Below are 25456 nucleotides of genomic sequence, written 5' to 3' on the forward strand. Positions count from 1 at the left end.
CTCAAAAGTCTACCATGTACCCCTCCAGCTCCTATTCAAGAGCTCTTCAGTCCAGGGGCTTTAGGAACGCAGGCTAGGAAAGCACAGGGTCACTCGCAGGGTAAACGCCAAACTAGCCGCAGCCCAGGGAGCGGTGCTGAAGGCGGGGCTGCTACTGGGCGGGGCGGGGCGGGGCGGGAGGAGGCCCGGGGGCGGCTTGGGTGTCACCACCAACCCGCTCCGGCCGGAAACTGGCGCTTGTTTCCGGCCGGACGGCCGAAAGCCACCGATCCTGAACCAGCCGCCGGAGTCGGAGTGGCGGCCGGGTGTGGAGCAGGCAAAAGCCCCTGGGAAAGGCCAGTCCCGATCAGTCCCGTCTGGCTTCGGCTCCAGATCCTGTGCGGAGCAACAGCCGCGGTCGCAGTGTCCGTCACCGCCTCCGCCTCCATCGTCGTCGGGGGAGGGGCCGGTCGGACCCCGGGGTCACTGCCGAGGAATGAGGAGAGGCGACCGGGCCCCGCGCTCCGCCCCGGCCTAGGGCCTTGCCCCGGGAGTCGCGAGGGTAACGGAGCCCCCAGCCTTGACACCCTCTCCCGTCTGCTCCCGCCCCTCTCGCCCCTTCAGAGTCCCAAACTCTGCCCTCTGATCTCCACTGTCCCGCTTCTCCTTTCTGATATTTCACCTGAAGCCATCTCCCCTCAGCACCCTCTCCTCGTCCTGACTGCCCCTCGCTTCGTCCCCACCTTTCCCCCTTTACACCTCTCTTTACCTGCGTCCCGCGCTCCTAGTCCCCCTCCCCCGTTCCTGGCCTCCCTTCCTAAGCTGTGCCTGGGCAGTTTGGACGATCCCCTCTTGTCCATTAGACTTTCGGGGAGGGATGGTGGAGTTTTAGGATGGTTAAAATGCAGACTACTACCCTCATAACAGGATAAAGTTCATTTTAAAACCTCCAGATAAAAGTAAAATGAAAACAAACTTGTTCTCTTTATCGATAGCCAAACTGAGGTGCGACCAGTAATGGAGGAAGGGAGCGAAAAAAGATACGTGTGTGAGATTCTAGGGCAGGCTTATGAACTTTAGAAAAAAGAAAAGTTGCCATGAGCCGATGGAAACTTTAGAAGCTGATGATGAGTAAGCCGGGGGCTGCGTGATCTCACTCTTCTCATAATTACTAGGTTAACGGTGTGGCTCCGGTCAGGATGGAATGGGATTTGTTTACTGGGCCGGCGTATTTTTAGCCTGTCGGCTCACAAGAACCAGCTCTCAGAGTTTCTCCCACCTGGAGGTAGCGTGTCTGTCTAACCTAGGTGGCTTCTCTGGGCGAAATACAGACGTATTGAAAGTTCAAGAAGCTGACTGGTGAAATTTTAAGAAGTTCTTCCAAAACTTTGCTGGGAGTTTTCTTTTTATGAATGCAAAGCCAAGAATTAGCAGGACTTTGACTTATTTTTCCTATCTTTTTATAAGTACTAGAAAATCAGAGGCTGATAATTTTTCAGTCTTTGGCTTCTACTGTATGTTTCAGATGTCTTCTAGGAGACTGGATCCCTTTTGTCCTTCTGAACCTATTTCAAAGGTGGGAAAGATTGGTGTAGAGAGAAGAGGTAGTGGTAAAACTAGTCCAAAAGAGTAGCTAATTCCGAAATATTCTGAAGACATTGTTATGGTATATAACTTTAAAAACATTTAGAAAAATTTCCTTCCTAATAAGTTAAGATTACATTCCTGATGCGGTGGAGAAGTTTGCAGGAAATTAGGCTGGGTGGCCAGAGAGAATCAGACAGACTTGTAGTTAAACATTTGCTGTGCATAATTTACAAATGAATACATTTAAAGGCAAACAGTGAAGAATTAATTATATTCTTTGTCCTTGTTTTTTAAGCAGGTTCTTTTAAAGTTTAGTAACCAACCTGCTATGTTGGTTTATTGATATTTTGAAGACTGAACAGAAATGTAAAATAAATTAAATTGCTGTTACTCATGTACCGGCTGAATAGCAGTCTGTTCTAATTTCCAGTAGCAAACTGGCACGCCTCTGAGCACCTCCTAGAATAAGTGGCCAGTTACTATGTACTTAGACATTGCAAGTGAATACAAATATTAGCTCATGCTAAGAATAATTGAGAAGTTAAATATGCTGAAAATATATATTTCAAAACCAAAGTAGATTTAAAAATCTTTCCCCCCATTTTGGATTATCAGCACCTTTCTGCCAATAATTATCCATTAGCATGAATAATTTAAAATTGAACAGATATCTTTTTGGACATTTGCACATTCAAGCAAAAAGGAAAAACAAGTTTCCAAACTATTACTGATTCTTGTTGTTGCCAGATTTGACTTATCCTTTTCATTTAATACCAAAGCTTCCTCAATAAATAAATAAACTTTGCCAAAGAAGGGGCTATATGATGACTTGTATAAGGCAGGATGACCAGTAAAGAGTGTTAATTATTAGACTTTGGTGTTTTGTCACCAACACCTTTAAATTTTTCTGAAACATTAATTGCTTAGTATCTACCCTTGCCACCTTGTCTGCTTAGTGAAAAAAAGATTTCATTTGGAGACTAAAATCTCATTTTTAAAAATCATTATACTCTCTCAGAGTCTTGCTTTATTCTCTGTTGAGTTGGTTGGTGCCAATAGTAGTTATAATATGTGTAGATTCTGTTGATATCTGTATCTGGCAACTTCCTTTAGTTGAACTGCATACATTTATTTCATGGGGTGGAGATTGAAGGGGTTGAATAAATTTAGGAATAAGTGTAGAACAGTCCGGTGCTATTGCCAATTCTCTGAAGGCTTTGTTTGAAAATTTGAGATTCATTGTATGTAACCAAGTGTGTTATGATGGAATACTTCAGTATTAAAAATAAGTTTCCACATTATTATGGGGATACCATGTACCACTTGTTAAAATTTTGGAGCTCCTGAATATCTCAAGCATGCTAAGGAAGCTGGCAGAGGCCAATTACAGTGTATATGTACAGGGGAGTACCCTTCCCCTTACACACTTAACCCATTGAAGGGAAAGATCCTCTAATAATGCTTAGAAATGTGACTTCAGTAGCATTCTTTTTATGGAACTTAGGAGCTGTGGAATATCACACTGAAATTTTCTCAGTAGCTCCTGATAAATTCAGATAATTAAAAATTTGTATAATTGAGGCCAGACACCTACCCGTAATCCCAGCAATATGGAAGACTGAGGCAGGAGGATTACAATTTCAAGGCCAGCCCCAGCAACTTAGTGAGACCTTGTCTTAAAATTAAAATAATACAAAGGACTGGGGATGTAGCTCAGTGGTAAAGCATTTCTGGGTTCCACTCCCACATGCCCCCACCCCCCTGCCAAAAATTATATAATTGAAAGGAAGATGCAGGGCCCTTTAATCACAAATTCTTGAATTCTGTGGATTTTTCTTCTTTTAAATTAAGCTATTATAAGCTTTAACATTTAGGAAACAACATATCAACAAAACCAAGTTTAACATGCTACAAGTGGAGTATGTAAGGGCTGACAAAAATGAAGTAACAATTAAATAAACCAGGGAGATTACTGAATCAGTAAATTTTGAAATGGACTTGGGAGGCTATGGATTAGTCATGAAGAGGTAAGGACTATGGAATCAAATGAACCTTGGTTCAAATCTTGTTAGATTTTTTACAATATGACTTTGGACATGTTACTGCTCTATCCTTATCTCTAAAATAACTATGAACATTCAAGTAAATGAAACAGTTTTTGGATGTTAGGAATAAAAGAAAGGATCTTCCAAACGGAAAGTATAGAATGTGCGGTGTGCGGTGATGGTATGAATGACTAAATTGTGTGTGGGGGGACATGAAAATGAGAATATGGGTTGGTCAAGTCATGGGTAGAACAGGCAAGAGGGTGGAAGGACTCAGAGGCCAGACTGTTGGATGCTGATAGTAGGGTCAATAGAGTCATTGTAGGTCCTTGAACAAAGGATGAATTTAATGAGAAGTATTGAGCCCTTTGGTCCAGGAACTCAGGGACAAGGAGTCAGGCAGGCACTAGTACATTGTGACTCTTCTGCCTCTCTTCTGTACCATTCTGGCCTGAAGGGATGTAGCCTGGAGATATAAGATTCCTTGTAGAAGTTTTTGTATTTACACACCTTACTCTGCTGAGTTCTGCTTGTGCCTATCTCACAGTGTACAGACTTGTGGGGAAATCTTAAAGACTATGGCTAGGTTCTCAAGAGCTTAGGGTAAGGAAGACATTGTGTTTCAAAGTACATTAACTCTTAATTATTGCTAACAGAGGGAACACTGGTATAGGAATTCAGAACTTAATGAAGAAATTTCTTGCTTTTGAAAATGCATTTTATTTTAACCCAGATTTATTTTAGAATTTTAGGGCTCATAATGAAGTTGAAATGAGATTTACTTTTTCTAAAACAGTTTTACACTGATGGCAGAAGTGGCCAATCTTGAATTAAAGATTTGACCTTAGAAATCTACATGATGAATAATCAATTTGTGGATAATTAAGACTAGACTATCCAGAGTATGTTAGTGTAAACAATTTCTTTTCAAAATCCGAGTGGGTCCTGTGTGGCCTCTCAGGCTATCTGCATTATGTCTAAGAATGATTGGTAGATGATGTTCCAACCTGAATGAGCCTTCACTCACAGTATCTGGAGGAATCTCACTACATTATGCTGCATTGTTGAAGCTTAAGATGGCTTTCTCAAAGATCTTGGGATCTGTAGAGGCTCTTCTAGATAGTAGCTTCACTGAAAAATCTGTCAGATTTTTCCTTCTGAGGAAAACATTTTTGAAAATATGGACAATTAAAAAAAAAGATCAGGAAGTATATACTTTTAAGAAGTAAAAAAAAAAAAAAAATCACTGCTGTTCTTTCAGTTGACTTGTTTTCCTTTATCCCTGCCACCCCACCCCCCTTGTAGTTCATTACAAAACTATGTGTTTGTGATGTCACAAGTACAGGTTAGTACCTCCTGAGTCAGGATATTATAGCAATTCTGAGTTGGAATAATACAGAAATGTTGTTTTGTATACCTCGATTGGTATTATTTTTCACCTGCATATTTTAAAGATTATGTCTTATCCCTTTATTTCCTCTCAGAAATAATTTTGGGTGGGGGAATTACTAAATGATTATTTCTAGTGACCTATTATGAGTTCAGTTCTATACTAAGTATGTGGAGGATTAGAAAAAAATGACAACTTTGTACCCTTGAAGAGCTTACAGTCTAGTTGGAAGTAAGGGGAATAGAAAGGAATGAATACTATTGATCTTTTATTAATATGCTTGACAACATTTTATTATATTTTATTTTTAAAAAATACTTTTTAAGGGCTGGGGAGATAGCTCAGTTGGTAAAGTGCTTGTCTTGTAAGCACAAGGCCCTGGGTTCGATCCCCAGCACCACAAAAAAAAAAAACAAAACAAACAAACAAACAAAAAAACTTTTTAGTTGTAGGTGGACACATATTTATTTTTATGTGGTGCTGAGGATCGAACCCAGTGCCTTGCATGTATGAGGCAAGCACTCTACCATTGAGCCCTAGCCCTCGACAACATTTTAAATGTGAAAATATATTATCAATTGCATGGGGCAGACCTAGGTATTTTGGTAGAAGAGTACTCAGGTAGTTATCAATGATGTCACAGAGGAACTTATTTCAGATCTTAAAAAAAAAAAATCAAAGGGATGAAGAAAATAACAAAGATCATTTTGTTTTGAAGCTGAAAGGAACCAAGCAAAATTCTGGAAATAGGACCATATCTAAGATGTTGTTGGGGAAGTGATAAGACTGACTGACAGCAGTGAAATGTAGTGGATTGGTTGGTTTGGAGCTATATTATGTGGGGTCTTAAAAATCAGGCTTTTAAGTTTATATTTTAAGTGATATTTTAAGTGATAGGAAATAAGGAATCTGAGAATTTTTTATTAGGTTAGCAACATGATGACATTAAGACACTTTGGCTTAGAAGGAAGGGATTGATACCAGGATGTGTGAAGTGCCAAGGCCTGAGTTAAGATCTGTGGAGGCTGGAATAAGAAGAGTGGAAAAAAGACTGAAAGAAAATTGAAATTAGTGAAGACTTGGATATTGAAGACATAAGAAAATGACAAGTCAGGTATGACTGTGACAAAATAAGCCTGGGTGTCTGAGACATTGATAAAGAAGTTAGGAAGATTTCCTTAGTTTTTAGAGAATATGATTAGGTCAGTTTGGGACATACTGGATTTAAGGTGTCATGAAATGTCCAAGTGAAAGTTGTTTTGTTTGTGAGAGTTGTGAGCCTACAGCTGGGATACTGGTGGGGTTAACAAACCTGGAAATGTAGTTTTGCAGTTCATCAGCATAGATGTGGTGGTAGTTGTAGCCGAGAGAATTATTAAGTTCTCTGAGAACTGGAGTTTAGGGAAAGAGAAGAGGCAAAGATAGTGGTACTGACAAACCTCAACACTAATATTCCCCACTCTCCAGGCTGTCAGAATTGGTTCTTCCTTTTCCTTTCCTGTTTCCTATTCCTCTACTCCATCCAATAGCTACTGGATATCTCCTATCTTAAAATACTGTCCTAGGCACTGAAGAGATGGAAATGGGTCAGAGTCTCTACCTGCAAGGAATATAAAGGTCCAGTGGGATGAGATATGTAAATATATGGAGGGAATGAAGTGTGATAGATGTTGCTGTAGAAATATAAAGTGGTGGAATGTAGGACCCCAAAGGTCAATTCTGTCTTAGGCACGCAGAGATTGGAAATAGCCTCCTGGAGGAGATGACATTTGCAGCTGAATGTATGTCCGTGTGGTGCTGGGGATTGAACTCGGGGCATGTTAGGCATGCCCAATAATTGATGAACCATTTAAGAATTTTTTTATTTTTGAGTGACCAATATCCAAGAAAGATTATTTATGTTACTGGTGTATAGAGTGGAGTGGAGCAGGACAAAGCAGAAGACCTTTACATTTTGTTGAAGGTGATCATGTTTATAGAATCCTGGAATCAAAGACTGTAGGGACTATTAGGCTTTCTTAGTCTTCCACATTCATTTTGAAGTGGAATACCTGAGGTTTACTCATGATCACAGAATAGTTTAGTGATGGCTTGGTCTAGAATTTAGTCTTTAGTGACTGGTATGTGGAAGGTAATTAATAAATGTTCTCTTCCATTTCCCATTCCAGTGCTTGTTTCATTCTGCCACTTTACATTGTGTTAGAAGACAGAGGGACTGTCCATTCTACTGCCCTTTTTAACTAGTCCAAAGTGAACCCTGGTCTCTTCCTGGGTTCTTGATTGAGGAAGACCTATCCTGAGAGTACCTCTGGGAAGACAGCCTTTGGCCTTTGGTAGTTGGGTTTCTAGAGTGGGATGAATAGGGATTCTTCAGCTACAATAATTCAGATGTAGAAGAATGTCAGGGTATCTGTTTTGTGGAGTATCTAGTTCTCCTCTGAGTTCCCCCTAAGTTGTTTGTTTCCTTCCTTCCTTCCTTCCTTCCTTCCTCCCTCCCTCCCTCCATCCCTCCCTCCCTCCATCCCCCTCTCTCTCTTTCTCCCCCACCCCCCACCGTTCTTTCTTTTGTACTGAGGATTCAACCCCAGGGGTGCTTCACCACTGAGTTACATCCCCAGCCCTTTTCATTTTATTTTGAAACAGGGTCTCTTCAAGTTGCCCAGGCTGGCCTTAAACTTGCGATCGTACTGCCTCAGTTTCCCCATTAACTGGCATTATAAACCTGCACCACTGTGCCCAACTCAAGTTTTCTTTTAATCTTAGTTTTGAGTTGTGTCAATGGAACTTTTAAAAAAGATAAATAGGTTATGATAAATTAGATAATGATAGAGTACATTTTATCCCCCCAAACAAGATTTGTCATTACACTCAGATTCTTTCTTCTCTGCATTTTTAATTTTAATGGATTTTCATGGAGGGAAATTGGTTTTAAAGTGAGAATTTCGATTTGGGTTATGGTCATTTTGCGGGGGAGAAGAACAGAATAGAATATATTTTAGAATGTCTTAGATTCTCCCAGAGGAAATTGGGACTCAAGGGACTATAGAAGAACGGATACCTTCCATTGATGGCCTTCCTCAAAATTTGACTGAGCTGTGCTTTCCTTATTCTTTTTTCTAAGTTTTGTCAACATCTTCCCTAGAGAAGGGCCTTGGTTTGGAAGCTGTCCACTTTAGTAGAGCTGCCAATTCTTAATTCTTTCTCAAGTGGGCAAGGGTACATTTTGTTTTTGTTTGTGAGTGTTTGGGGCAAGGGAGGGGAGAGAGGAGGCACAGAAAAGCTCCTCACAGTAAGTTTTTGTCTGAATTCCTATGTAGCTGGAAGTTTCCTTGATTTTGTTTTGGGGGAGATGACTTGGTTACGCTGGCATTTAAGTTATGTGGAAGGTGGTTCTCACTCCCCTCAGCTATCTGATTTGGGAAGGCAATAAAAACTTCCTTCTTGTCCAATATCAGCATCCTCTCCACACTGTTTTAAGTGCCTTCCTCTTATGCACACTCTCTGAGGGATATGAGAGCTTCTCCAGCCTAAAACTAAACTAGTCAAGTTTAAACTTTTAAACTTTCCCTAAAGTTTAAAGAGAATATCTGCTCCTTACTTTTGTTTTTGTGTTAATGACTCCTTTGTTCTTCCAGTTATCTGAGCCTTTCTTGATTTAAAAATTTTATATAATGTGATATTTCAGACATTTAGAAAATTTTAGGGAAAAAATCCACAGATAAATTTGAGCTTACATTTCAAATTGATGGGCATTAACATTTTATAATATTTGTTTTAGATCTATAAAATATAAAATGTTATAGATTAGCTAAAGTTCCACCCTCCTTTCCCCTTTCTTAGCAAGTGATTACTGACCTGAATTTATGTGTATCATTTTATGTTTTATATATTTTTTCACATATATTCATAAACTACATGTAGATTTGTTTTTAAATCTTACATAAATAGAATACTATCCTTTTGTGACTTTTTCTCCAAACATTGTTTCTCAGATGTCTATACTTTAGATCTAGTTTATTCACCTCATTTTTAAACCTCTATTGCCTTGTTAAAAAAAATTCCTACCTTCCTTATAGTCTCAGTGTAACTCTTTCTTCCATGAAAACTTTTCTGATTTTTTTTTTCTCTAACTGGATGTGATCTTTCCCACTGCTGAATCCTATCATTTTGTTGGTACTTGTCATGTGGTATTTGTATATTCTTGTATTTTGGCTTGTTTGTGCTGTTGGCATTCCTCTTCTACCACTCTGTAATCTCCTCGAAAACAGATAAGTATACTTTTTTATCTTTGTATACCTTGTAGGGCTTGCCACAGTAACTTACATATAAGTTAACTTAGTCATAGTGACTAAATGGGTAGATTAATGAATAAGAAATTAAAGGCCATCCTTTGTGTTGGTGAATGGTTAATTTTTAATATTGGGGTGACCCTATGAAAAAGAAACTTGTAAAGAAACATTCAGCACTGAAAATTATATAAAAATGCACATAAAATGGGGAGAACAGTCAATACTAACTTCCTTGACTAGAAGGTGAGAGCAAACATTCCTTGGAAAATGAAATGGGAATTGATAGGTGATATCATCCCAATGGGGGAACTCCTGGGAATTGATCCTGGTGGTTTTTGAGGCAGTGTGTTCCTCTGGCCAGACTCATTTCACTAGCTATCAGATTCTGCTTTTGTCATCAAGGTCTTGACATCTTCACTGAAGATGGGCATTTAAAAAAAGCAGCCTATCTGTTTACTTACAAAACAGTGCTGAGGACCAGGAAGTCTTTGGCCTCTAAAGAAGAAAAGCCTGATACACAACATTCATACCTATATATGTACATACACTTTTAACCACACTTTCCTTTTTTATTGATGAGGCTAAGTTGTTTCGAAAGGTTCAAATGCAGGTTTTAAAATTCTTTTTAAAATTCTTCTAATTCTTCAGTGATATAGTCCCAGTATAACATTGTTTTGGCCTTATAGTAACTTTCTCCATCCTCATGTAGGAAATTCCATTTTGTAGGTAAAATCAGTCAAATATTGATAATTTTGTATGTTTAAAATGATATGTCATCTTCATTTCTTTTTGGGGTTCTTGAAGGATGATGTTATGGACTTTTTTGAAGTAGATAATCCTAAACCCATTTATACTTCTAAAATACATTTCTGAATTTTGATTTGCAACTAGCTTTCTTTTGCAGTTAACCTTTAGCTTAAATTTTTGATAGAATGTTTTTATTTCTGAGTACACATTTGGTGTATTTGAGAAGGTTATGAGAATTGTAAGCCAGAGGAGACTCTGAAAATAAGCCTGAGATGGAAACTTTTTTTGTGAATACCTACATGTAATTAATTGAGTTGACTTTAATAAGCTTACATTTCCTATAGGCAAATAACTTTTTCTCCTTCTTTCCTGCCATCCCCATGTCTCCTTCCTAGCCTTCATAAGGAAGATCTGGTGACAGGGGAAATCATGGAAGATAAAATTGACTGTGACCCTTTGTTTTCATTGAGGACCTAACAGGGAAGGCAGAAGTTAAGAGTCCTGCCAGACCATTATAATGTGTTTCCCAAAACTGTTCTTAGGGAGGGGAAGCAAGTTGTTGAAGTCTGGGAAAAGAACAGAAACAGTAGATAGTAGGAATTAGTTGATATTATAGAATAGAATTGAGGAACAGGAGCAGATGAAAAGAGATCAGCATAAAACATTTAAAGAGGTTCTGTTTCTCCTCATCCTTCAAAACCTGGCTTAGGATTCTTTATAAGCCTTATACCTTAACTATATCAAACTTGTATCTAGACTACCTATTACAGACACTTATCTATAGTTTTGGAAATACTGGTTTTGGATTCTAAAATAGTTATTTGAAAAGTCAGGGTTATTTAAACAATTTGGTTTACTAGTGTCATTTGCATATTAATAGCTGTTGTCAAAGGAAAAGGAGATTTCTCTGAGGATTTAGGATTAATATATCTGGAGGGCTGGGACTGTAGCTTGGTGGTAGAGCACTTGCCTAGCATGTATGAGGTCCTTGGTTTGATCCCCAGCACCACAGGGGGAAAAGAAAAAGAACACCAACAAAAACCTGATATTTTACATGAAGATAGGCCACTGTAAGTACTTGAGACAAGATAATTGCAAAATAACATGCTGCTAACAAAAATATGTTTTAGATAACAAGTTCTCATCTGTTTTTAAAACTTGCTTGCTCTTATGTGTTCCTTTGTGAGCATTTGCTTTTGTCTTTGAACTGAGGGCTCGCCTGTGTTAAAACAGTCATTTCCTAAAAATTTCCACTACTCGTAAGGGACAAGATTTTTTGACATGAAGAATACTTGATCTCTGTTACTGACCAGGGTTAGAGACTTCCTATACTTGTCAGAACTCTGAAAATAGAATTTGAGGGTGAGACTTAGAGTTGCTACATCCTAGCTTTTTTGGTTGCCTAAAATAAATTCCGGGTTTTTTGACACAAGGTAAACTGTCATTTTAGCAATATTAAATTTGTTCTTCCTCACATCATCTTTGTATATTTTTTTGTAATATACTAGTTCATCATGAAAATTAAGGTTATACAAATGTCCCTTGATGTTTGCTGCCTGGTTGAGACTATAAATTCCTTTCTACTGTACATCTGTTATGTACTAGAATCTGGGCAAGATGTACTAAGGAGATGCCAATAAGGTGTTAACCCAGTAAATAAATTAAACAAGTAGTAGGAGAATTGGTCCTTTGGGAATCAACATTCTGGGTTAAAATAGAGACATATACATAAATGCATATATAGAAAAAAAATAGAAACAAATACAGGTTATATAGTGTGGGGTGTATGTATGTGTGTGTGTGTGTACATATGTATCATCATCATCATGTACCATTTTAGAACCAAAGGGTAATTTGCATATTGTCATCATTTTCTGGGTGAGGAAAATGAGGGCCAGAAAATTTAAATGACTTGTCCAAGATAATAGTTAACTATCAACAATAAACATTTTATGAGATATTTGCTCTCTAAAAAGTTAGGCCTCAGGTATAAAGTTATAAGTCATCAAGAACTTAAGAATTAGTTAGGAGTACTGAATATTTGCATAGTAGGTAAATAATAATACAAAAAGTCATGGGTACTAAATACCAATACATTTATGTAGAATTATATACAAGTTTAGAGAGTATAGGTAAAAATTTTCCCTAATTAAGATAGGGAGAGAGATTTGAAAAGAAATAGATTTTGATAATTGATTATTGTGGGAAAGGGATAGATAGGAACAATATGCACATTTTTAAATGAATTACAGATGTAGGGGAACTGAGATTACTTGGTTTCTGATTCATCTCTCTAAAGGGGTACTTTGGTGGGAATCTTTCTTTGTACAGCATGAAATCTAGTCCAGCTTTTTTAGTTAGTACTGAATGCAGAGAGTTTAAGTGACTAGTTTATGTTGGATGCTTAGTAAGTGGTAGAACTTAGTGTAGAACCCATTCTTTTTACTGTCATCCAGTGTTCTTTTTACTATTTCTTATTGCTTAAGAGGACATGGGTCAAGTGGTTCAAAACAGTGCAGGTGCCTGGGAAATGAAATGGGAAGTTGAAGACCACATTATGATGAGGTTTAACCACAAGCTGTTTCAGTTCTTTATAGGTTTTCCTCATATTTAGACACTGAATGTGTATACTTATGTTTATAATGCTCTTGTCTGAGTTCCTTAGAGCTGTCTTCTGAGATTAGTTCTTTGTATTCAAGGGAAAAGATTCCTTCCAGTTTTGGATTTCAATACATAATTGCTTTGACTCCCAATTTTGAAATAGTTTTCTCCCTTGCAAGTGAGTAGACCATTGGGTTAACAATCTGTGGGTGAAGTCTTTTTGGATCATTAGCTTTTTTGGAGTAAAGGGAGGAAAGACAGTGTTGGACTCAGATCTTTCAGGCTTATTTATCTGTCAATAGTTAAAAGCAGTCTACTTAAAATAGATCTTATTACATGAAAAGGAGAGTAAGTACTTTGAACCAATTGTGAACCTATTTTTGTTAATACGATATTTTTAGAAGGTTGAATACCCTTCTAAAAATTCTTTGTAACATGTAGTTAGTTTAAATATGTAGTTACTACTCCTTCTTATCCCTTCTTTTTGGCCAGGCCTTTATGTGGTAACAGATACCTGAAGATTCAAAATAGCATTTTCTGAATCAACTAACATTCATTATGCTCCTAATCGAAGGCCCTGCTGCTGTTTTAAATTTCATCTGCCAGACTAAATATTGCTGGATTTTCATATTAGGTCCCTAGTAGTAAACACATTTCAATGCTTGGCTTCTATAACCCTTATCCCATCTTATTCTTTGCTGTGACTGTTTCTGTTACTTCTGACCTGTAGTAAAGGGAAGAAAACTTTACTATTTAATTGCAGGAGCCAACCTGAGTTATACTATGTGCTTTATGTAGAACTTCATTTAAATACTTATCACAATTCCATAAGCTATTGTTGTACCCACTGCAGATCAGTTCATCTAAAATATTTATTACTGTGGTTCACTACTATTTATTACTTATGTTTAAGGTGCCAAAGATATCATAGTAAATGTCAGATGAGGTTTCTGCCAAGGCATAGAGAAGTTAAATAACAGCCAAGGTTACAAGCAAAAGTGATAGAGCTAGGATTTACATTCAGCTCTGATGGATTCCAAAGGGAAGGTCTGCAACCATTGTTCCATTATGCTACCATTTATATATATTGCATGTTCTCTGTAAACATAAATAAGTCATAAAATATGTGGAACCCACAGTTAATTCTTAATTTAAAAAGTTCTTGATGAGAACTGGGGCTGTAGCTCAGTGGTAGAGTGCTTGCCTAGCATGTGTGAGGCACTGGGTTTGATCCTTAGCACCACATGAAATAAATAAGTAAAATAAAGTTATTCTTCCCATCTACAACAACAACAAAAATAAAATTAAAAAAAAGTTCTTGATGGAATGCAAGAAAACTGAATTGGTATGGACAAGCATACAATTACCCAGTTTGTTCTTTCTCACATCATCTTTCCCTCCCATTTCTTTTTTCCCCATTCCCTCTCTACCCCCTCATACCTGGGTATAAACTGGGCAGTGTGACCTGCTTGGCATTTGGATGAGTTTGTGTATTGAGGACTGTTTGTTTCCTTGACTTCCTGTAAGTTCCTTGCCCACTTACAAGTTCTTTCTTGTAGCACAATGGTGAGTAACATGTTGTTAACATTGTAATGTGGTTATGCTAGGTGGAATTTTTTTTTTTTTCTTTTTCTTTTCCTAAGTTCTTTTTGTGAGTATATAAATGGGGACACTTGGGTAAAACTTGGCTTCTACAGTTCATTCAAACAGCAAAACTTTGTTTTCAGAATTCTAGAAAAGAAAGTTTTGTGTTTGTGTGTGTGTGTTTCTGGGGATTAAATCTAGAGTTCTCTACTACTGAGCTACATTTCCAGCCCTTTTTATGTTTTATTTTGAGATGGGGCCTTATTAAGTTGCTGAGTCTGGCCTTGAATTTGTGATCATCTTGCCTCAGCTTATCCAGTTGCTGGCATTCCAGGCATGCGCTACCACTCCTGACTAGAAAAGAGCCCCCCACCCTTTTTTTTTTTTTTTTTTTTTTTTTGGTGCTAGGGATTGAACTCAGGGGCACTGGCCACTGAACCAACATCCCCAGCCCTGTTTTGTATTTTATTTAGAGACAGCCTGCTTTTGCTGAGGCTGACATTGAACTTGAGATCCTCTTCCTCAGCTCGTCCCCCACCACCAGCCACTGGGATTATAGGCACGCACCACTACGCCTGGCTAGAAAAAGAGTTTTGAGGTTCGGAGGAATGTAAAAATTCAGTGTCTTCTGCCTAGCTGAAATCAGTTTTGTTAGCATTCTAACTTTATTCTTTAGCTTGTGTTATCAAAGAGAATGCTCACTTATAGATCACTTAGATTGTGATGATTACCACCACATGCCATACCTGGGATGGGTGGCATTTTATTCTGGAGTTAGTAGTTAAAAACAGGCGGAAGAATCCAGGCGCGGTGGTGTACACCTATAATCCCAGCGACTTGGAAGGCTGAGGCAGGAGGATCACGACTTCAAAGCCAGCCTCAGCAAAAGCTAGGCGCTAAGCAACTCAGTGAGACCCTGTTTCTAAATAAAGTGCAAAATAGGGCTGGGGATGTGGCTCAGTAGGTCAAGTGCTCCTGAGGTCAACCCTGGTACAAAAAAAAAAAAAAAAAAAAAAAAAAAAAAACAGAACCAGGCAGAAGGATTTCTTTTGAGCATTACCTGGAAGAAAGCCTTAACAAATGTTTAAGGCAGTCAGAGGGAGGAGGTGAGTTCCGTTAGGAATTGAATTCCAATTGAGTTCTGGAGATTAATTAGGTGGGATCAAAGTTGCAAGTATTAGAACTATTTGGTACTGGGAATCTAGGAATATCTGGGTATAGCTCATGAGATTAATGAGATAATTTATGTACATGTTTCTAACCTATAAGTAATTTGTGATACATGATAGGTGCATAGTAAATGTTGGTTAAATCTTTAAAAGGTACTTGAGTGTTCAGTGTTGTCAGTTTGTCTTCCTAGGGCACGTTCCTCATAATTAAATCTTCCTTTTTTTTTTTTTTTTTTTTTCTGAGAAAGGGGTCTCACTATGATGCCCATACTGGTGTGTCCAAGTCTTGGGCTAAAACTACCCTCCTTTCTCGGCCTCCCAGGTAGCTGGGACTGAAGGCATGGTCTACCCCACCCAGCTAAGTATTTCTTCTTTGGAAGGCCATTTATTAAGCATTTAGCTGTGTCTAAAGCATTTGGCAAAGGGATTGGGTAACAAAGATTTTTAATATTAGATTCTTACAGAGATTATGATATTAATGTTTATGAATTGAATCAATTAGACCTATCATTTAAATGTGATTTAAGGGGACATTTGTGGCTTTGATATGATCTTTTGACAGAAGTAACTTCTTGACCCTTTGGTAGAATTGAAAAATTTTGCTTTTTCAGTTCAGTTAAGCTGGGTTTGACTTTTGATGTTTGAGATACTTGCTTATGATATTTCCTTTTATCCCTTCTCCAATTTTTCAGTGAATAAGCTAATTTATTTGAAAGTTTTTATGAATTGCAAAGCAAACAGTTGTTGCTGTCACTACTACCACCACTGAAAATAATATTGAGATAAAAGTCATTCTTAGAAGGGTTGGTTTCTTGGATTAGTTTCAAGGAGAAAGACTTGGAGGGCAATGAAACATTTGCCAGATGACTAATGTACAAAATGATACTACTGTATTTTTTGTGGAAGGGAAAAGGAAAAAGCAAAGACCTGTCATTCTAAAAACTTTGTCCTGTCAAGTTTGCTATGTCATTGTGAAGGGTTACCTATCCTACTTTGACCCAGTCTGTGTGGTACGAAAAAGTTTCAACAGGATTTGTCATGTTTGACTTTTGAGGCTATAGTACATTCTACTGGAAGCATCTGTCAACATAGGAAATAACTCCTCCAATTGTGGGGTAAGATCAACCACATTCCAATAGGGATGTTTTATAATAGATAGTAAAAAATGTGTTAGTCCAAACCAGTGTCTGCATGGTCTCCCTTTGGTAAGATAAGGAAACAGTGCCTTTGACTAAAATATTGGCCTGGGTGTTGTCATCAGAAGATTTTTACAAGCCAGGTGTGGTGATGCTTGCCTGTAATCTCAGCAATATGGGAAGTTGAAGCAGGAGGATTACAAGTTCCAGGCCAGTCACAGCAATTTAGGGAAATCCTGTTTCAAAATAAAGAAGAAAAAGTGGGGGGCAGAGACTGGAGTTGTGGCTCAGTGTTAGAGCCACAACCTGGTATGTATGAAACCCTGGGTTTGATCCTCAGCACGGCATGTAAATAAATAAATAAAAAATCCATGACAACTAAAAATATATATTTCTTAATGGGGGCAGCTGGGGGTGTAGTTCAGGGGTAGAGCACCCTTGGTTTAAATCCCCAGTTCCAAAGGGTGGGGGGGAGTTATAGTCAAGCTGGGTAGGTGGTACATGCCTAATATTCCTAGTTACTTGGGAGACTGTGTCCGGAGGATCACAAATTCAAAGCTAGCTTTGGCAATTTAGCAAGATTCTGTCTCAAATTAAAACTAAAAAGGGCTGGGGGATATAGCTCAGTGGTACAGCATTCCTGGGTTCAATCCCTAGCATTGCCAAACAAACATACAAAAATTTCATGGGGGGCTGAGGAGATAGCTCAGTCGGTAGAGTGCTTGCCTTGTAAGCACAAGGCCCTGGGTTCGATCCCCAGCACCCGGAAAAAAAAAAAAAAAAAAAAAATTTCATGGACTGAGGTTGTGTCTCAGTGATAGAGTGCTTGCTTGCCTTGCATGTGAGAGGCACTGGGTTCAATTCTCAGTACTGCATATAAATAAATGAAGAAAATAAAGGTTTTTTCAACAGAGACAAAAATTAAAAAAAAAAAAACCTTCACTGTCTTTTTTTTTTTTTTTTTTTTTTTTTTTTTTAATATCAGAGGTGCCTAATCACTGAGCCGTATCCACAGCCCATTTATTTAGAAACAGGGTCTCTAAGTTGCTTAGAACCTCACTAAGTGGCTAATGCTGATTTTCAACTCACCATCCTCCTGCCTCAGCCTCCCCAACTTCTGGGATTTCAGGCATGCACTACCATGCCTGGCCTTCACTGTCATCTTCTGATGATTGGCATTTTTGGTGAGGAATATGTGATTTTAATAATCAAAAAAGTAAAGATGTTAATAAATTTGGAAAGATTTCTTACCTTGTACAATTTCTTCATTTTTTTCAGTCTCTGTTTCCTGGTACTCAGTATATCTTTGTTGAAGAAAGGAAGTTAGCTGATACCTATCTTGGAGTTTTCTCTGTAACCAGCCCACTAGATGAATTTATAGAAAGCAGGGGTGATGACTTACTACTCCCTCTTACGGAGCAACCTGCCTCATATTAAGAGTGGGCCCTTAATAAGTGCTTATTGAACAATTATGTTAGGTGGCTAAATTTTCACCTGGGATGGCAGTGACCTTGGTCCCACTATGCTAATGGTGGGCCCTCCTGAAAGGAAGAGGAATGTTGCTTTTCCACAAATAAACTTGAATAAATGTGAACATAGGAAAAATTATTGCTTTTATACTTTTGGGTAAGAAGTTATATGTTAAAAAAAAAAGAAAATTTATATATTAAAATTTGGTGCTTTATTTCTCTTGGTTTTATTTTATGTTCAAATTTTAGCTATAGCTATGATTTTTGAATAATGTATGAGAAGTATATTATATCTTTGCCACTATCAATACAAAAAAAAAGGAAAATTATCCATATGTGAGACATAATTGTCTTACCCCCTCGCTGTGAAACTTCAGACTTTAGGGATATAATGTTATAGAATGCTTCTAAATCCAGTTTATATCTATAGTGGTGATGAGCAAAAAAAAGATGATGATTTGATTTTGGCATCCCTTAATGATTTTCTTTATAGATGGTTTCTTTTCCTGAATATGTTTTGCTCAAATGATTAAATTTCCTAAGTACACATCATTTTCTTTGGTACATATTTGCAGAGGTAAGAGATAGAGCTGGGTGGCAGGGAGGAAAGGCAGTTTTCATGGATAAATCTACAAAATGGATTATGTGTGGAAAATTGAGAGCTAGTGATAGAAGTGCAGTCAAATAATGGAATAGGAGTCACCAACTTTATTTCCTATACCTAGTTTTATCCCTAGTTAGCTCTGTGACTTTGGACAACTTGGTGTCACTTGCCTGACTGTAGTTCGTGCATGTGTAACATGAGGGCATGGAATGAAATACTCTTTGATGTTCTAGTTCTGAAATGTGATTCTAAAGTGCCACACAAGGAAAACAGACTGAGTTTCTATACATTTCTACCAATTTTGAATGTGAAATATTAATTATGTAAATCATAGAAGTGTATATTGTACATACCTGGGTAGACTGGAATTGTCAGATGGTATGAATGCTCATAACTAATTTTATTTGTAGAAATATAAGAGACTTGGTTGTTTCTAAAAGAAAAAAAATATTACTAGTGCTTTGGATACCCTGAGGTAGAGTTTGTTCTTTTGAATTCCAAGCTGAAAAAAATGTGTGAATCTGTGTAGTTGGTGGGGATGGGTAGGGAGGATGGTAATGACTAGGGAACAGTGTGGATCAGCATGGATAGTGTTTTTAAAAGCAAAATAATGGGAAAAAGTTAAAAAAATAAAAAAAGTAAAATATTAGTTCTTTAGCCTGTAGACTTCTCATTTATACCAAATTTAGAACTGAAAATGAACCCTATCAGAATACCGGGTTCAACTTCCTTGCTGTCTGAGTATCTTTTAGGCTTTATGAATTCCTCTGTGTATATGTTTTCTATCAGAAAAGACAGGATTAAAGACCTCAAAGATAATTTAATTTTTAAAATTTTTTATGAGGCTATCGTCAGAGTATTTTAAAAACAAAACTAACAACAAAAGAGAAGGTAGTGATCAGACTACTGTGCAAATATTTTACATTTGTTCATATAGACCTTGATTATAGATGGGTGGGGCAGATCTGAAACCACTAAATATTTAGAGCAAGTAAATAATTCACAAGCCTGTTTTAGGTATAGATAGTTCTCAGTTATCCACACACATGGACTAGCATGAATAATTTAGGACCCCAAATATTTGTTCTGCTATGTACTAAGCAATGTGTTAGGCCCATTTACAATTTTTTTTAAGTATACAAGAAAGGAGCCAACATCGAGTAACTTAATTCTGTCTTGAGCTCCCACCCATTCTTAAATACATTTCTCCCACCAGACCAGATAACCTTAATGGTAAGAAGGACTATGGCTTCTCTTTTTCATTTGCTTCCTCAGGCCCTAGGGCAGTGCCTGATAGATTGTAGACGTATTTGGCAAATTTTGATAGTTAAGTTTGAGAGTTAAAATATGAGAGTCCAAAAGGCCAATTAATTTATAAGGCAGCATATAACAGCAAGTACCAGAGGGATGTTTTACATATTGGATGTACAGAAGTTCAAATAAGGTTTAGGTAGGCCAGTAATGATGGAACTGTGGAACTAAATGATGGAAAATTTTAATAATAAATAATGATAATAATAATATCTTTCTTTGAATTGAATCATAGTTTTATAAAAGGCAAATTTCTTTTTTCTAATTGAGGCTTTTAAAAAATTTGTCAGTAGTCAAATTTTTTAAAAGCAAACGGTAAGGGAAATGAATTTACCGAAAGAAATTTACAAAGTGAATTAATTTTCTATGGATAATTAAGAACAAATCGTATTAGTAATTTGAAGTTTTTTTTTATTTATTTTTTTCTTATTTCTCTCCTTGCATGGAAATTCTATAAGTGACAGTGAAATAACCAATGGTTAGGAATCAAGCAAGGCAGAAAAGGTTGCCAGTTACTGAATCTTTGAGGATTAATTCCAGAGAAATATTGTGTTTTGCTCTGTCTAGTCTCTGTTGATTTGTAGTTTCATTTTTTTCTTTGTGTGTCAAAAATTCAGTAATTAGAATCTTTAAGATCTCAAGTAAAATTTTTGTTTTTGCAGACTATTATTTCAAAAGTTGAATTTATTGAGAACCCAGATATGGACTATAATTAGCCCAAACTGAAAGGAAAAAGAAGACATTCAGTGTTTGTGGAAAATAGTCAAGCTGGTCTGGATCTAGAAAAATAAACATTTACATGATTTCTGTTTCTTTTCAAGCTACTATTGTTCCACTATTATAATAACAAACTTTATGATAACTCTTTCTGCCCTCATTTTTCCAAAGGTCACTGCCATTATAGTAACCCTTCCAAATTATTAAATTTCCCAAATAACTGTAATACAAGCAAGATTTTATTAGTATCACTGAATTGACAAATGCCAGTCGACAAGTACTCTGAACTATTCCAGGAGCCCCTTTAAGAAAGATGTTTTATGGAAGATTTGCATTGAAAGACATGAATGAGAATGCTAGATTGGGCATTATTTTTACGTTAAGACTGTACTATGAAAATTGTTGTAGACGAGGTGTGGTGTCATATTCTTGTAATCCCAGTGACTTTGGGAGGCTGAGGCAGGAGGATTTCAAATTCAAGACCAGCCTCAGCAATTAAGTGAGGCCCTGGGCAATTTAGTGAGACTCTGTCTCAAATAAAAAAATGGAAAAAAAAAAAAAGGGCTGGGGATGCGGCTCAGTGGTTAAACGCCCCTGGTTTCAATCCCTGGTACCAAAAAAAAAAAAAAAAAAAAAAAAAAGACAGAAAGGAAGAAAGAAAGAAATGGCTTGGTAGAGAAACTTTGGGACCCTGAGTTTGATCCCCAGCACCACACACACACACACACAAAAAGGATAGATATAGGAAGTTGTATTGGGCACCAGTAGAATGAAGCAGAGTATGTGAGAGGGATGAGTTTAAAAAAAAAAAAAAAAAAAGGCAGCTGACATATTTGAGGACTTTTTATCCTCAAAGGTTTTATATATCTTTTTAATTTTTACTTTTATTTTGTTAGTACATTCTAATTATAAATAATAGCAAGATTATGCCATATTCATACATGCACAGGCTTTTTATATCTTACATTATATAATCCTAACGAGATCTGATATTCAGATATTTCTCCCACTTCATAAATGAAAAGAACTGAGGCACAAAATGGTTATATTGACCTTTGTTATATAGTCCTTAAGTAGGAGATCAAGGCTTTGCACATGCTAGGCAAGCACTCTACCACTTCGCCACATCCCCAACCCTAGGTCAGGGATTTGAAATGGATTTGTCTAAATCCAGGGTCAATTCTCAAAACGGAGTTGAGAGAAATTGAAGTGAGAATGGATTTGTGTGTGGATGAACTGCCCATGTTTTTTCAGTCCTCCTCCCCAGACTAAGTGTGGTATGGCCCCTGGAGTCAGGCTGGCCTGTAAATCTTGATTCTACAACATTTTATCTTGCGTAAATTCCCTAACCTTCTTGAGCTTTATTTGGCATTTTCATGTATGATGTGGGGATAATGATACAAATCTCTTAAGAGTTGTTTGGAAGTCTAAATGAAAAAAGTGTCTAAAACTTTCACATCTACTCTTTCCCTTCTTCCCTTACCTAGGACCTCTGGTTTGTAATATTTAGTGTTATCTAGGCCCCTTTAGAGTGAAATGGTCATATCTTCTTTCTAAGAAGATTATATTTTATTTTGTAGTAAAGACCAATTTTAACCAAAAGCCAAGACAATCATTCATCCCTCCCTCCCACCTAATCAAGAATTGTGTGAAATTTCCAAGTGCCTCTGTCTCTCCTCTCTCCCTGCCTGGATTCCTTGGGGCTGACATCATATACATGGAGGAGTCTCTGACCTTTGAAAATTCTTGACAGTCGTGAATGTTGTGGTTTTCCAGTGAGTTTTGAGTGGAGTTAGAGAGAACTCAGAAGCAGCTCTGATGCATTTCTGGTGTGTATGCAGAGAGAATGTGAAAACTTTGGGGGATGTTGTAAATGAGAGAATGTAGGGTTAGTAGTTTCTCAGGCATCTTAATAGAGACTTATTATCTACCATCAGTATTTGATTTGGGGTCATTTTTCTTCGGTACTAATAAGTAGTTGGGCACTCAGTGCCTACAGACTGATTTTAATATCCGATTATTAGTTTGAGATAAATAATGTTGGGAAGAGAAAGCTGTTGCAAATCATATAACAATATTAAGCATATGTCTTTGAGAAGAGCCACTGTCTTAGACCTGGCTGTGTGCAACACTGGTGTGTGTATGTGCAGTTGGGTATTGTACAAATACACTTGTTTCTGAATAAAAATCGAGTTCCTGCTAGGTGCTTGAATACTAGGGATATAGGATGCACAAGACAAGATTTTTGCCCTCAAATTGTGGGCAAAAATTGTGGGTTTAGTGAGGAGACAAACATGTAAATAAATACAAGTGCCATGAACTGTTATAAAATTACAGAGGCAGGGTACAAGATGCAGTGGGGACACCAAGAATGAAGTGAGCAGTTTAACTAAGGAAGTCAGAGAAGGTGTTTCAAGTGATGTAGCACTCAAATTAATCTTAAGAAGAGGTTAAGAACTTGCCTACTAGACCAGGAGTCATCTCAGGCAGAGGAAACACAAAGGAACTGAAATTCGAAACAATATATGCAAAGTATATAGTATATACTTGGGGAACTGTCAATACTTGGAGGGGAAATAATGAGAGGAAGAACCAAGCGATGAAGGGCCTTGTTTATGGTGTATAGAAATTTGGATGTCATTAAAGAGGCATTAAAGAATTTAGAGCAGTGTGATATGATACTATAATATTTATGTTTTAAATTTTTCATGGTGGATACTTTTGGAATACTGATCAATGTTTAGAGAGAGCAAGAGGAAGAACCTAAGCCATTTTCTGGGTCCAGGTTATGAAAATCAAGATAGAATAAAAAAGAGATCGAGCCTGTGAAAGGGCTTGGATGGATTTAAGAGACCTTTAAAGATAAAATTAGTAGAGCTTTGAAAAAGATGTGAGCATAAGGCAAGAGAGAAAGTACAGTTTGGCTCCCAGGCTTGCGACTTGAGTGCTTGGGATGATGTGGTACCATTTACCAGAATAGGCAATCCTGGAAGAGGAATAGTTTGAAAGGGTGGTGACAGATGAGAAAATGAACTCATGTTTTTATGTGTTGAATTTGAAATGCCTGTGGGCTTCCCAGGTGAGTTAGAAAGAATTTGAGGCTTTGGATACCTTTGGAATCATTGGATTTGGGTGCTCAGGGGCATGAATGAAGTTTCTTATGGGGATGACATAAAATGAGAAGACAGAAGACCTAAGACTAGAACTGTGATTGTGCCAACAGTGTAGGCACAGGAAGAGAAGTTCACGAAGGTGACCTGGGAGGCTACAAGGAGATCAACAATAAGGAGGATTACATGATCTTAACAGTAAGCCCATGCTATTCTTTCTGTAGATGCCCATTTTAGTAGGTTGAGGACTGAACATGGATTGAGACAGTAGTGTGAATGAATGTAGTCTAAGGAGTTTTATAGGAAAGGGGAATGGTAAGTCACAAGTAAGGCAGGGGAGAAACCTGAAGGACCTCCTTTTGCTTTTTTTTTTTTTTTTTTTTTTTTTTTTTACTTTTTTTTCTGTGAAGTGAAAGGCAAGGTCATTTGCCAGGAGTAAGTAAGGTGATATGAATTGACTGGGAGGCTCAAGAAAAATGAAAGAGTGTGATAGTAGCTGAGAAGACTGGTTGAGCTAACAAAGTTAAGGAAAAGACAGCAGTCTTTAAATGAAAAGGTGACAATATCGTTTCTGTAGTGATACTGCTCTGTGAGATTATGTGATCTTGTTTGCTCAGTAGTTCCATTTAGTAGCAGAGAATTTGAATAGGGGATCTACCCAAGTTGGATAAGGAACTAGGTTTTTACAGAGAAATAAATGATCAATTATTGGTTTCTTAATCCACTTTTTAAAAATTTTTGTGGTGATGGTGATTGAACCCAGGGCCTCATACATGCTAGGCTCTACCACTGAGTTACACCCGCAGCCCTAAATCATTGGTTTCACTTTCAATTTAGACAAGAAGGGAATCTTCCACCTTTCTGCCTTTGCTATCATTCTAGTCTAGTGCATCTTAACACTTTTACAATAATTTCCTAACCAGTTCTCCCTCAATCCACTGCATTCCCTCCAAACTATTCTCACTATAATCAGTATGATCTTTTTCTGATTTTCCACCATTCTCACCTCTGTGTTCCTTCCTGCTGAAGAATTTTGGTATATATTTAAACTGCTTGGAGCATTTTTCCTATCCCAGTTTGTCTGTTGATTGCTATTTATTCTTTTATTGGTACCAAGGATTGAACCCAGGGGCGCTTAGCCTCTGAGCCACATCCCCAGCCTTTTTTTATGTTTTATTTAGAGACAGGGTCTCGTTGAATTGCTTGGGACTTCGCTGAGTTGCTGAGGCTGGCTTTGAACTTGGGATCCTCCTGCCTGAGCCTTCCGAGCTGCTGGGATTACAGGTGTCTGCCACCACACCTGGCCCATTGCTATTTATTCTTCATTTCTTAGATGAAACATCCCTTCTTGGGGAAACTTTTCTTGACTCCTTGTAGGAGATAACATTCCTCTCCCCAACATTTCTTAATTATAATTGTTTGAAATTTAAAAAATTTCCGCCTTCCATATTGGAAGCTTTGTAAGGATGGGGATTGTGTCGATTAATCTTGAGCATGGTACCTCATATACGGTAGGCACCCCATGAATTTTTGTTGAATTAATAATATGATGCTTAAGAGATTGAATGTCTTAGTGAGAAAGCAAGTTTAGAAGTAGTGAGGAAAAGCTGGATAGAGGTGAGGTTGTGGTAGAGTAAGATATTAGAGTTTAAGATTTAAAGGTGAAATGGTTTCAGGAAATATGTTTTTGCAGTGGAGATGGAGGTTTTTGTAGAGGT

At 37.5% G+C, this 25456-nt stretch overlaps 1 protein-coding gene across 1 annotated transcript in view; it reads left to right on the plus strand.

Moving 5' to 3' along the window:
* The first annotated feature begins 274 nt into the window (after positions 1-274).
* Otud7b (OTU deubiquitinase 7B) overlaps positions 275-25456 on the plus strand; it is a 49981-nt gene continuing 24799 nt past the window's right edge. Inside the window, 1 exon segment of the mRNA XM_047556053.1 lies at positions 275-541. The gene's annotated coding sequence lies outside the window, so the exon portion shown is untranslated.

Source organism: Sciurus carolinensis, chromosome 1, assembly GCF_902686445.1.
Source record: "Sciurus carolinensis chromosome 1, mSciCar1.2, whole genome shotgun sequence".
NCBI classification, from domain to species: domain Eukaryota; kingdom Metazoa; phylum Chordata; class Mammalia; order Rodentia; family Sciuridae; genus Sciurus; species Sciurus carolinensis.